The 10,296-nt window shown below is 45.1% G+C and overlaps 1 pseudogene; it reads right to left on the reverse strand.

The window, feature by feature from the left end:
- Nucleotides 1–1,570: 1,570 nt before the first annotated feature.
- Nucleotides 1,571–8,919, reverse strand: LOC102957310 (annotated as a pseudogene).
- Nucleotides 8,920–10,296: the final 1,377 nt, after the last annotated feature.

A 10,296-nucleotide genomic window follows, 5' to 3' on the forward strand; every position in this document is an offset into this window, starting at 1 on the left:
GTATACCGAAAAGCTTCTTAATCCATTCTTTGTACTACATTACCATATATCTTACCTCTCTTATTCTAAAACCTACAATTCACTGATATTACTTTTTTGCTTTAAGCAACTATATTTCAGGGAGACTAAAAAGTAAAGGAAAATAAACTTTACCCATATACTTAGCATTTTATTTTCCTATCTAAACTTTGTGAGGATCCAAATTTTTATCTGGTAACCTTTTTTTTTTTTATGCCTGAAGCTGTATCTTTAATATTTATTTATGGTGCAGGTATGCTAATGATACATTTTCATAGCTTTGACAGTCTGGACAAGGCTTTCTTCACCTTCGTTTCTGAAGATCGTTCCCCTGGGTGAAGAGTCTGAGCTGACAGATTTTCCACGTGTTCCATTATGGTCTAATTTCCAGAATTTCCAGTAAGTCATCTGTTCTTAACCGGGTTGCTCTGTAGGTAATGTTCCTTTTTTTCCCTCACTATTTTTATGGGTTTTATCGTTGATTTCCAGCAACTGGATTCCTATATACTTTGGTGTGATTTTCTTTTTCATTCTGCTCGAGAGGTGTTGAGCTTGGGTCTATGAGTTTATAGTGTTACCTGATTTAGAAAAGTCCCAGCCTTTATTTCATCAAATATTATTCTGACACCCTTCTCTCTCCTCCTCCTGGGACCTCAGCTGCATGCGTGTTTGACAGCCCGAGAGTTTCCCACACATCATCACCGAGTCCCTGGGTTGTTGTCTTGTTTTACTTCTGCGTGTGCTGTGTGAGGGATAGTTCCTATTGCTTTGCGGTCAAGGTGACTGATTTTTCTTCCAAACGGTCTGCAGTTCATGCTACGCACTGTATTTTTTTCACTCTAGACAGTATGTATTTTCATCATTGTAACTTATAATTTGTCTGTTTTACGTGTTCCATGCAGGTCCTCATCATGCTCATTATTTTCCTCTACCTTCTCGATCATATAGAATACATTTATAATGACCATTTCAATGTCCTTTCCTGCAAATTCTCTCATCTCTGACAGTTCTGGATCTGTGTCTACTGGACAGTTTTTCTCCTGCGTCTCTGAATGCCCAGTACCTTTGAACCGGATGTCAGAAACTCTAGATTTTACGATTTCTGCTGCTAGATTTTGTTGCATTAAGTGTGACTGCATCCCTTTTTGCTGCGATGGTGTTTCCTTTATTTATTTTTCTCATCTTCACAGTTTTTATTTGAAGTCGTGTATAAGATCACTTCATTCCTGCATCTTCTCCATGGTTTCTTCCTTGTCTTTTCCCTTTTCCATTCCTACTTGGTGAGACTGGGCTTCCCATTCAAGGATCCTTCTCCGGTTTCTGTCCAGTTTTAGTCTAGTGACGGCCACCTCGCCACGTGGTATTTGCGGTCTCTTACTGCACTCGCTTCCAAATCAGTTCGATGCCCTCACGCCGGGTTTCAAGTGTCTTAGGGTGCGGAAAGGAGCTTTCATCCCCCCGCTGGGTGACCGCATCGCCCTGAGCGCAAGCGTGCCAGGTGCCAGCACCTGCCGCGGGACGCGCTCCCCGAGGGGGCGCCCGGGGACCTGGCTTATCGCTCGCTCCCGGCGTGTTTCCCGAATTTTCTCTCGTAGGTGCACACGTCAGCTCTGTGCCACAGGCTTGCTGGGGTCCCTTCGTGCACGGCAGAGCCCTCTGTGCCCAACCCTGTCCTCGGTGTCTGGGAAACGGCCTCACGGTCCTGGGGCCCCGGTCGTGCCTCCTGAACCCCAAGGCACCGGAGGGCCCTCTGCGGTTTCTCTCGTTTGAAAGGTTTAGTAACAGAACCTCTCACTTCTAGTACTTAAGATTTCAAAGCGTATTTTTGTCTCACTTTCATCATGATCGCGGAGTAACGTCCACCGTGAGCGTTCTGTAAAATCATTTAACTTCAACTGCTTAACCCCCAAACCTAGATGTGAGAATGACACGGCGCCCAGGGCAGGTGGGTCAGAGATCCTGCTTTGCTCCCCACGTGCGGCATTTTTAAAAACCAAATTAGGCTTTCCCTTGGGGGCCTGTGATTGGGGTCCGGGTTCTGCGTTTCACACTCTGGACACTGTGTCCGGTCACACGGAGGCGAAATCGTTCACTCCTCCACTCTCGGGGGACGATACACTGCCTGTTGCCCGATGTCTGAAAACTGCAGTTCAACGTGTTTTTTCCAGTGTTTAGTTTGTTACGGTGGGGTCCAAGCCGCTTTATGTTAACCCCTCTTGGTAGGAGCAAGACTTATTTCCCTTGTTGATATTCATTAAGTTACTCAACATCATATCTATCTATCTATGTATCTATCTATATATCTACATGTATATATATATATACATGTAGATATATATGTAGATATAGATAGATAGATATGATGTTGAGTAACTTAATGAATATATATATATATGTGTGTGTGTGTAGGTATATATACACATGATATTTTCATTTACAAATGTGTAGGAAGCGTATCGCCCCTTCTCTACGCGAGGAGTTTGGGGCAGTAAGTGCAGATTTAACATTTGGAAAGCAGGAATGATGTTCCTTTCACCTCTGTATCTTTCCCCACGTAGCAGGTGCTTAGTAAGTAGGTGAGGAAAGAGTATATCACCGGGGCGCCTGGGTGGTTCAGGGGGTTAAGCGTCTGACTCTTGATTTCGGCTCAGGTGGTGATCTCGCAGTTCATGGGATCCAGCCCCGGGTCAGGCTCTGTGCGACACTGTGGAGCCTGCTTCGGACTGTCCCTCTCTCTCTGCCCCTCCCCTGCTCTCTCTGTCTCTCTCAAAATAAATAAATAGACTTCAAAAAAAAAAAGGGGGTAAATCATGGATGGAGTCTGAAAGCTGGTGTGTTAATTTACTGCATTGATATCACTCAACGGACTCCTTCCCTCATTTTCCAAGATCTTTCCTAAGGCCACTTTTCCTGCCTAAAACTTCACAAATCGAGGGGAAGGGAACAGGTCTTTTCTGGGATCAGCTGTCTGAGTTCCTTCCAAACTGCTCCAGTTCTCTCCACGTTTTGAAGGGCGTGTGTGCTTTGGCATAACGACGCTGAAAGCATCCAATCTGCAAAAACTTCAACACAGTCTTATTTTGTGTCTATTCACATCATGTCAGTTCCTCGATCCCTGTTGTCCAATATGGGCGGGGGGAAGCCCTGATGACATAGACAGGGATATTGGAGCACCAAATAGGGAACAAAGAGAACACAGGGAATATGAAAAGGAAGTATGTTTGAGAACACTGAAGGGGGTGCCTTGTGCTGTAACAGGAATGAAAAAAGTTATTGGAATAATTGTGGGGCAAGGACATGTGTAAAGCCGGTGACAAGAGGAACAGGGAGATTCAATCTGCTACCTGGTGTTTTTCCTAAAGTGTGATGCAATGTCCTGGGGCAGCAAGATGTTTGGCAGGACTGAGAGAGAGGGCTGCGGAGGAGAGCAGTTAATGGATGTTCTAATTAGAAGTGAGCATATATGTACAACAGCTTCTGCAGAGACTAGGTTGACTTTTTTTTTTCATTAAAAAATGTAAAAATTTTACCAAGTAGTTTTGGGCATTCATTTGAAGATGTCGATTATCACTTTATTGTAATAATCTGATTTATTACACAATTTTCTCCAGCAACACTTAACTGCAAAGGTAATGACGATGAAGTCAGTTAAATAGCTAGATTTTTAAGATATTCCTCTCCTCTTTTATTATATAAACTAACATTTAAATTTTTTTTAACGTTTATTTACTTTTGAGACAGAGAGAGACAGAGCATGAGTGGGGGAGGGTCAGAGAGAGAGGGAGACACAGAATCTGAAACAGGCTCCAGGCTCTGAGCAGTCAGCACAGAGCCCGATGCGGGGCTTGAACTCACGGACCGCGAGATCATGACCTGAGCTGAAGTCGGACGCTTAACCGACTGAGCCACCCAGGCGCCCCGATATAAACTAACATTTAATAACGACAAGTGTCTGTAGTGAAACTCTGAGGAGAATAATCAGGTGAGATCGCTTGAAGTTCTGACTGTAGAATTAGGAAAAAAAGTCTGATGAGCACGGAGAGTCTTGTAGGGAAGAGCCGGTCTTCTGCATCGTCTCTGGATCTAGAAACTCTACCCTCTGCACCTTTTATGCCCTCTTAATCTAAAAAAAAAAATCTATGCTGAATTACTATAAATCCTAGTGGGGTTTTGTTAAAATGGATAAGAAAGGGAAGTCCTGATGATAAAGCAAACACCACAAGCTTAAGGGCAGTTATAAATAGCATCAATGTTATTGGGGCATCGTTGCCATGACACTGACTTGTAACAGGGATGTGGTGGGGATGTGAGAGACCGGACAGGGAACAAAACCGTGACCACCTGTCTCTGTGACCATAGAGGGGACTTTTCAAGAACCTCAAAAGACTTCCTGATCTCACTTCAGAAAGTCATGTCCAATTTCCCTCAGGCTTCTGCTTCTACCAGCTGACTTTATAAGATTGCCCAAGCTCTGTCGCAACAGAGGAAACTTGTACCGCTTCCCAAATCATCTCGCCTGCCTGCCAACTAATCTGGCATTCTTTCCCAGAGTGTACTTTGAGAAAGGGAAGAACTATTCCTTTTTAGGACTCACAGATGTTGGAGGAGAGCATGTATTCTGTGATCCCCGTGGAGCAGAAGTCAAGTGTGAGGGCTCCTACATGGGACTCCTGGAGATCAAGCAAATGATTCTGTTCTGTGGAGCACCCGGGACGAAGATGGGAAACATCTGAGCATGTGAACCATCATGGCGGGCACTTGGCCGCCATTAGTATCTAGTCATAGATACATTGGGCATAAATCGGTATTGGAATCCGTGCAGCCACTGTTAATTGTGTTTCTACACAATACATATACTCTTTAGCCTTCAAATCCAGAAGAAGGAACAGAACGGAGTTATAAGAGAGATAACCAGTAGGCTTGATGTTATAAAGTATGAAAAGAATTGGATATTCTGGCCTAAAGTCAAAGGCAGAGATTTAAGGGGAAAAATATGAACTATGGGCTTGCCTTGAAGAATAATACAACTAAACCAAACTAACCAAAATAGGCTTTGCAAGGATAGGACTGGGGATAATACAACATAAAACCCGTTAACCTAAAGGACATATGAGTCCAGGAAGAGCACATATGTGACAGAAATTACCAGGAAATGAGAGGGGAAAAAAATCTACACTGTATTAATATAAAATTGACTTCCAGAACAAGGCAGATGACCATACTGCCACCTGGAATGGTGCACCCATTTCCTGGTGACCCATTTGAAGAATACTGTTGACAAAATGGGAAATACCTTGAGAATAACCCAGAGAACGATGACCAGGATTTTGAGGAGTCTGTAACCTGTGATTTGCCATGAAGGTCAAAAGAGTCACCCGCTGAGTTAAAGGTGCTGCAAAGGAAACACGTGCTATCATCTTCAAATATCTGAGTTCCTGCTGTGTACGTGAGATATTAGGTACAAGATACGCATCTCCAGAGGTACTAACTAGGACCGGAAGGAGGAAGATACACAAAGGTGGGACTTGATAACACTTAGGGATGTTGGACAGCATCTGGCCCCTGTTTAGCAGTCAGGCAGAGCCAGGATACTGCAGGTGGGACTCCGGAATGACAGGGCAGTGGAAGCGACAGCCTTGGATCCTTTCCAACACTGGTGGCTCATGGCTGTAGTAATGCTTCTCCGTTACATGTATCCTATTCACCCACGATTTTTGTGAAGGGTCCTACTGAGATTTTCTTAAATCACTGAGAAGCTCTGATGGTCGAAACTCCTAACCCAAGTTACCTATCTTTCCTGGAATGGAATAAAATCAGTCCCAATTAAATATTCTGAAAAAACACAATACTTACTTATGCAAGTGTGAGAGTGTTTGAGGGGTGCTTGGGTGGCTCAGCCGGTTGAGTGTCCAACTCTTGATTCTGGCTCAGGTTCGTGCACGATTGCATAGTTTGTGGGATGCAACCCCAAGCAGGTTCCATGCTGGGCACGGGGCCTGCTTGGGGTTCTCTCTCTCCCTCTCTTTTGGCCTCTCCCCCACTCGCACTCTGTCTCCCTCAAAATAAATAAATAAGACTTTAAAAAAAAGTATTTGAGGCTTGTATCTGACTAACAATCAGCCCAGGTTTATGGCTGTACTCCACAATGCCTACCAAAATAATACCCTGGGGAAGCTTGTACCATGAGGTTACACCGTGCTGTGTAAATGGAAGATGACAGTGCCATCAGCTTTATAATTATAGCCGTGTCCTCAGAAACGGTGGTTGCACAGACATGAAGTGTTGTCATCACAACGCTTTAGGATCGGGGCGCCTGGGTGGCTCAGTCGGTTCAGTGTATGACTTGGGCTCACGTCATGATCTCACAGTTTGTGAGTTCGAGCCCCACGTCGGGCTCTTTGCTGACGGCTCAGGGCCTGGGGCCTGCTTCGGATTCTGTGTCTCCCTCTCTCTCTGCTCCTCCCTGACTTGTGCTCCCTCTCTCTCTGTGTCTCAAAAATAAATAAATGTAAAAAAATTTTTTTTTTTTAAAAATCAAAGCTTTAGGATAAAATTCTCTTCTGCCAATCACTTTCCAAATGGCCATCTCGACAGCCTTGTTTCTGAGGCTATACACCACGGGGTTCAACAGCGGAGTCACAACTGTGTAGGCCACTGTCACAAGCCTGTCTTTGCTGGATGAGAACTTGGCTGAGGGCCGCAGGTAGACAGAGGAGGCACGGCCATGGTGGACAATGACCACAGTGAGGTGGGAGGCACAGGTGGGGAGGGCTTTCCGCTTGCCGTCAGTGGATGGGATCTTCAGGATGGTGTGGACAATGAAGCCATAAGAGATGCAGAAGAAAGTCAGGGGGATCATGAGTGTTGGAACCCCACCGATGAAGACGATCAGTTCATGGATGTAGGTTTCAGTACATGCAAGTTGGATAACTGACAAGATGTCGCAGAAGCAGTGGTTGATCTTATTGAGGCCACAGAAAGGGAGTTCAAAGACTAAGAGGGAGCCTATCAGTGAGAACAAAAGCCAATCACAGCACAAGTGGCTGCCGGCTGTCTGCTTATCTGCCAGCTCATGAGGATAGGGTACCGACGTGGATGACTGATGGCAGCATAGCGGGCATAACCCATGACCCCCAGCCGCATGCAATTAGTGACAGCAAAACCAAAGAAGGAAAGCATCCGAGTGGCACAGTCGACAAATGAGTTTGTTCTGAGCAGGGACAACAGATTTATGAGCATCTTGGGCAGGATGACCAGAGTGTAGCATGTCTCAGAGATGGGAAGGATCCCCAGGAAGAAGCACATAGGTACGTGGAGGCCGCGAGCCAGGCATACGACAGTGACAATGGTGATGTTCCCACGGAGAATGATCAGATACAGGCACAGAAATACAGCAAAGAGGATGAGCTTTGGATTTCTCCGAGGTTGGAGAAGCCCAGCAGCAACCTCTGTGACGGAGGAGAAATTAGCTTGGTTGACTTGGTCCCCAAGATTGACCTACAGAGAACAGGAATGAAGAAGCAGATTGTTTACTCTGAAAGAGGCGGGCGGCCTGTCCCACTATGATAGAGTAACCACAAACAGAAGGAGGAAGGCGAAGGCAGGCAGGAAATGCCCAAACGATCATGTCAGTTTATAGAACTGTTTCAAAAAATGTAGAATTACACCTGTTTCCAGGGACATTTTGGCATCTCTTATAGTGCTTAAGTCTAGGTAATGTTTTCACACTGCCTAGTTCAAACGGACGCGGTGTCTGAAGAGTTCCCGTGTGACAATCCCAACTCTGTCATTTTTCGTCTGTGCCTGTCTTCCCATCTGTAACGTAAAGATGTTAACGGCCCCTCTCTCCCAGGGCTCTTATGGAAGTGAAAGCACTTTGCGCAGCACATGCACATTGTAAACTGTTAGTAAATGTCAGCCTCTGCTACATATGTTGTTTAATCTTCAGGAAATGGTTGCTAGTCCTTCTTAAGTTTCCTTTTGGATGTGCTTTAAGTGTATCTCCACCTGTTTTGTGTGTTTTTTTACCCTGTTTTATTTAAAAAAAAAAACTACTGAGCCAACATTCAAACCCAACTCCTATTTGTGCATATTTTTAGTGATGATAATAATGCGTTGACATTAGTGTATCTTTGGACCGAATCCCGCAACCTGTTTGACCCACTGGAGAGAGGGGTGAAGGAAGGAGGCTTTGTGCACCGAAATAGCTCTAAGACCATTTCAGGTTCTTACGGTCACGCGGGGCATTGGTCTTACCCCCTGCTTACCACTTTGCCAGGAAGAGCAAACTGATTTAGAGTTCTCCTATAAGTAATTTTAAGCTTCAAACAGAAATCCATCCAACCCATCAGACCTCTCCTCGATCTGAACCATTATATTTCTGCACGTTTTCCTTGGATTTCCAACAGAGCTCACCTCTGCATTGGGCACACCTGTCCTCGAGGGGTTCGGCTCCTGTAATTTCTCCTTGCTAAAGGATGGACAGATCCTTTCCCCTCCATTCAACTGAAAGCAAGTATGAATTTAATAAAGTAATAAAGAAACATCCAGACCAACCAAATAATTGAAAACAATAAAAGCACAGAATAGATTGCAAAATGAAATTCTTTAGCTAATGTAGCTCAATTCCAGAGCCCGGCTGACTGCTGATCCCACACCTCTGGGGGATCATGCCTTCATCCACGTCAGCTCTGAGTGCATTCGTGTCGGGTTCCCTTGCTTTCACGAGAGCACTGGAAGTGCAAGTGTCCGCTTTTTTTTCCATAGATTTTTTTTCCATAGATTTTTCCACCTATGATTCTGGCTCTTCAAAACCCTTTATGCATCACTTGATGGCTAACAAAAGATCACCACCAGGGTCTTCCCTGAGGAACGTAATTCATTTACCTCCTCAGTTCCCATCTCTGAGGCTTAGATGCTTTGTCTACACAACATTTGGGTGGCGAGGTCTAAAGACAGCAGAAGGTCTGTAAGGAAAGACATCTCAGACACTTGCTTCTTTCACTCTTTGGTCACCCATGAGACTTTTCTGGTATACCACTGTCGCTAGAGAATAGTTTCATGAGACATTTGAGAATGGAAGCTGAATGAACTAAATGTTGAGTGATGCCTTATTTTATTTTCTCTCCCCAAAGCCCTATACTGTCCTCCATTTTTCCAGGCTACCATACATGTGCGTCCCTTACTCTCCTCACATGCTCTTTGTAACCCTCACCAACGAGACAGACAGACTGAAGCTCATGGGATCATTAGGACTTTTCTAAAATTATCGCTGGTGCCTGGCACTTGTCTATTTACTGGACCCAAACACAATCTTCACTTGATTCCCCATGTAAAGTAACCCAACGGGGGTTATTTCCCTTTGCTCCCTGAGCACACAGCGAGTAGAATCCAGTGACACCCAGAAATCTCATCAAAGGAGACTAAAAAAATTAATGTTGCTATAATCGTTTCTATCCTGAAATGGCTTTATTCTCTTCCTTTCTACTACGGACATCTCCATGTGCCAAACTGTGTACTCCTACTTCCTCTACTGAGAATTCTGGGAAGTATCCCCTGAAGCATCATAGAAGAACTTTTCTTTTGTCTCTCATTAGCTGTGGTTCCGACATGCTGGTTTATATTTATACTTTCCCAAGCTCCGGGGAGCCATTATTACAACTTTATTTTTGGCACGGTTCCAATCCTTACAATGAGGAAAGAGGATGCAGGCAACCCCGTGGACTCAAATCTCACAGGGCCAGTTGGATAAAAAGAGAACAGGAAACAAACCCTGACGTTGGCAATTAGTTGGCAATTAGTCCCAGGTTGCCTCGTAGCTCATTAGGAGCTGAAAACCGTGGCAGGTGAAGGACAGAGACGTGCATGTGAAAGCCCATATTGTAGGAGGCGACACAGGGCTGTCTCTTCCGGGGTCTTTCACGTGAGGGAGAAGCCCCTTCCTTGGACATCCCCAGGACAAATCAAGTCTTGTTCTGGCATTGCAAAAGAAGGAACAAAGCTCTCTCTGTCAGTCAAGGTTCCTCTGAACCTCTCAAATTATGTTTCTGCACCAAGGAGAGGGTGTGGGAGCACGGCGTGGTGTCTTAGCTGGCAGAACTGAGACCTCCGCGAGCAGCAGTGGGGAGTAGATTTGAGGACCGAGGGAAGGGGTGGGGTGTTTACACGCAGGTCACATATGTGACACCACACTTTTCCTAGCTTCCTGGAGATGACAAGGTCTCCAATCAGTGTCAGCCCCAAGGGTAGGGAATAAGACCAAAACCTGTGGGTAATACC

This window comes from Panthera tigris, chromosome F3 (genome assembly GCF_018350195.1).
Source record: "Panthera tigris isolate Pti1 chromosome F3, P.tigris_Pti1_mat1.1, whole genome shotgun sequence".
Taxonomy (NCBI): Eukaryota; Metazoa; Chordata; class Mammalia; order Carnivora; family Felidae; genus Panthera; species Panthera tigris.